Raw genomic sequence first — 4175 nt, forward strand, 5'->3', positions numbered from 1 at the left:
TCATTACCTTTTTTTTTTACATCAGAAAATAAAGCAATGTTTATTTTTAAAGTTAAAATTGTATCTCTGTTTTTCAAGGAATAATACAAGACACTGTGACACTTTTCTGTTTAAAAGAAATCTCTACTTATTGTATTTTTCTGACCACTGTTTTTCTCACTCTGAATGTATTTGTTTATTGTGAAGATGCATTTTTATAAAGAATTATTAAAAAAGACCTTAGCATGTATTGGATTGGTTTTGAGTTTCCTTTGGTTGTAGTGTGGGGGTTGTGTTGTGTATTGTGAGTTTCATTGTGATACACGTTGTCTTCAAACCAGAGTGACTCCTTCATCTTTTTAGCCACCAGTGAGATGCACATTTCCCATATTGTCAAACTATTACCTATTTGGATACATACAGAATAAAAAATGATTAAAGATAAAGTAGCTAAAAAGAGAGGTAACTACACAATGCTCTATAGTTTCTGATGGGATTTGCAGGTTTGCGGAGTTCAATCAAAGTAGCAGACAAGGGCAAGCAGCTATTGAACTATAGATGAAATTGATACTTTCTTTAACACTTGTGTCCAATGTTTAAATTATATTCAGTCTGATGACACTGAATTCATTTAGTTTTGGAACTTAGATTTTACATTTAGTAATTACATTTTGTGGCTCCACTGGTTCAAGGTCAGGCTGAAAATTAGAATTTCTCTACATGTAAAACCTTGTGGTATTAATCTGTGTCCATGGAGACAAGGCGTTGACAACCAAGTACAAAGAACAGCCAAGCCAATCAGTTCCTGCAAAGCATGAGCAATTTCAAAGGGATTAATCCTCACCGGTTCTGACATTAGCTTTGAAGTTCATCAAAGGTAGCACTGCGACCAGATCATTAAAGCATCCTCACCTCAGTCATCTTTTCAAACCTTTCAGGACAGCGAGTTAAAATGAATCCTGTGATATCAGCCCAGGCTTTTGTTTGTACATATAGTATTTCAGACTCAAATTTTAGGATCCCACATAGTGTATAAGCAGTTGTAGTATGCACATTGCCCACTAGAGGCCACTGTAAACTGTTTAAAGTCTGTCAATCCTAGCAACAACCAGGCTTCTCTTCCATAACCACAACACTATTCTTCAGCTCTAATACAACAAACAACTAAGTGGTGAGCTAAACATACTTCTAAGGTTGAAGAATTTGAAGATTTTTAAAAAAAATCTGTTTGTTTGTTTTAAATTTGAATTATCAATTTGATACTCAATGGTATGATGCTCATAAAGCAAAAAAAGGTGCCATGCTAAGAACAACAGGAGTAAAGGCTATTTACTGTAAACAGCAGACTTCATGTATAACATAATCGAAAAGATGAGATCTAAGAAGTAGCCATCAAGAAGAAAAAAATGAAAAAGGTTAAAATTAGGACAGCCTATTATGGCAGCTGGTGTAACAGCTAGCTTTGTTTGCAATTAAAAATCCATTTACGTCCCAAATTACAGACAACAAACAAAATCAGCTATTGAGTGTTGACATATAATGCTCAAACAAGAGCTTTTAAAGAGGACAAAGAGAGGGTGGAAGACGGCTGCCAGTGTTTGATTATAGATCTCACAAGTTGGTGTATCATTGCACACACACAGACAAGAGGCAGAAGTTCTTATGTTACAGAGTAAAAATGTGCCATATTTTTGCTCAACTGGTTTGATAGACAACTTCCTGTGGATGTCACATCCTGCTCACTTGTACCACCACCACTCTATACATGTAATTAGCTCCAACACCACTAATTATCTCCATTGGTATGAGAAGCTGCCGTTTAATTATCACTCCAGTCCTGACCTGTTTTTTTTTTCTTGTAAAGGAGCTTGGTACTGTATGGTAAACACCAGCCTCTGATGTGGGCTCTCTGAATGGATTACATTCATAAATCCATGGGTTTTTCACTCACGTGGAAACACCGTGTCCTGAAGACGTCATCCTGTCTGAACATATCTGAAGACAGTTAATGGACAGCGTCGTTAGCATTGAAATTATTGCTGAAAACCTAATTCAACATCTTAAAAGTCACAAAATTGGATGGTAATGTTCCAACAAGGCCAATTAGAGGATGGATAAGTGGTTGCACATTGGATGTACCAGAAAAATTCAAACAGTTTCCGGACCAGGCCACGTGTAAGTTGCCACTAGCAACAGAACATTTAAAAGGGAGCATTTAATTTATTAACATAGCCTATGTTAGATATATTTTTTATTGTTGTAAAGATTAAATGAGAACTGTGCAAAAGTCTCAGACCACCACTAAGTTTTACCCTTCATATTTATTTTCTAGTCTCTTTATTAAGATACAAACAAAAAATATATTACATATAACATTTGGAAAGACACAATAATCTGAACAAAATGATACAGTAGGTCTGTACTTAGTGTCACCTAAGCACTAAGCACATCTTTTGATGAGACTGTCCTGAAGTTTTCTGGTGTCTTTCAGCACTTCCTCTTCAGATTTCATTATATTTTCCAATGCGTGCCATAAAACAAAGATCTGTTCTTTTAAAAAAAATAAATCAATCAATAGTACTGTACTGTACAATAACAGCTTGTACAGAAGCACAACAATGTCCAAAAACTAGAAACCAAGCATATTCCCAGCAGACAACAACTTTTGGGTGGAGTTGCTGTGAATATAATACTGAGACCCATCTGGCAGGTATCTTATTAATGTTGTATACCACTGGAAAAAAGGTCAAATAAAGTATAAAGCATTTTATTAATGCACATGAGAACTGTCTCTGATTGTTAATGGAAAATAAAGGATTTGGATTTTCCATTTCTAGTAGCTTTACTCTGTTAATGCTGAAGTGCTAGAGATTACTGATGTTAGCTTCAGTAAAGATGGTGAGGGCGGATGTTAAACATACAATATATATAAAATTGAATGAATATAGAATTAATTAAATGGAGTAGAGAGATCAGGATCAGATCAGGATCAGATCAGAATACACAATGTATCACATGCAAAGAAGAGTGAGACAGGAGTGAGTGAGACGGTGTTTGACCTTTAATGTGAGAATTATTTGTTGTGTGTCCCTTTCAAAAGGGCCAAAAATGTAAATTTAGATTAAACACATCATTACTGAGAATTTTGCTGAGATTGGAAACCTCTAACATCAGTTCATTATTTGTGATCCATGCTTAGCTTGTTTTTTCTCCCTACTCTTGCAGTTCAAAATGTGCAAACGATATTTTACTTCATTAAATCCTGTTCCAAATATTCCAGAAAACATTCTGAAGTTATAAAACCTACCCTCAAGACGGCATTTGTGTAACATGGGGATGACACAACGCTCCTCTTATAGTGAACCTTTAATACAGCCACCTCTCTCATATCACCAGTGATCTTGTGAATAATCAAAATGCCAGTGAACGCAGCAGCAGCTTGCAATCTATGCAATGCACTAAAGAGACAGTTGCCTTCTGCTCGTAAAACCCTGAGGGCATTTCATTATGTTTTAAAATGACCAAATGTAGTGTCAAGCTCGCTGACGTAAAAGACAGAAACTGTGTTACAGCGTGTCATCCATTTTTGCTACAGAGTTTCATCCATCTACTCAATACCGTTGTTAGGGACAACAGGCCTGTCTGATCAAGCTCCTATCTGTGTTCATCAGATCGTATTAAACATGCATCTGACCTACAAGGACATGTTTACCACATTCCTATTCAACATTAAATGAGAACATTGCAGATAATTAGGTCAGATCAGACATCTTCTATAAATCCACAACAGAACTGGAAGAGGGGGAAATCTGTTTTGTGCATGTTCCAGAAAATGGCTCCAAATTCATAAAGAAAACCAGCGCTCTTCAACTGTGCCAGGAAGTTTAAAGTAAACAGAGCACCATAAGGGCTTGGTGAACTAGTTTGGTGACGACACCACAAAAGGTATTTTGAGGCAGCTGGGACAAAAGACTGTACTATACTGTATATAAAACCTATAACCTCATTAATGGGCTGTGTAATCTCTCCCCGCCTGTAAAAACTGTTTTCAGCCCAGTGAATAGCACCAGTTGGTGAACTTGTCCTCCAAAAACCACATGCCATGCAAATGCAAAAAAAAAAGTAAATAAATAAATACGCATACCACCCACACTGAAAGGGCACCCATTTTTGTGCCATGACAGATGTGGCCATTG

Source organism: Trachurus japonicus, chromosome 5 (assembly GCF_045865225.1).
Source record: "Trachurus japonicus isolate A0001 chromosome 5, Traja_1.0".
Lineage (NCBI taxonomy): Eukaryota > Metazoa > Chordata > Actinopteri > Carangiformes > Carangidae > Trachurus > Trachurus japonicus.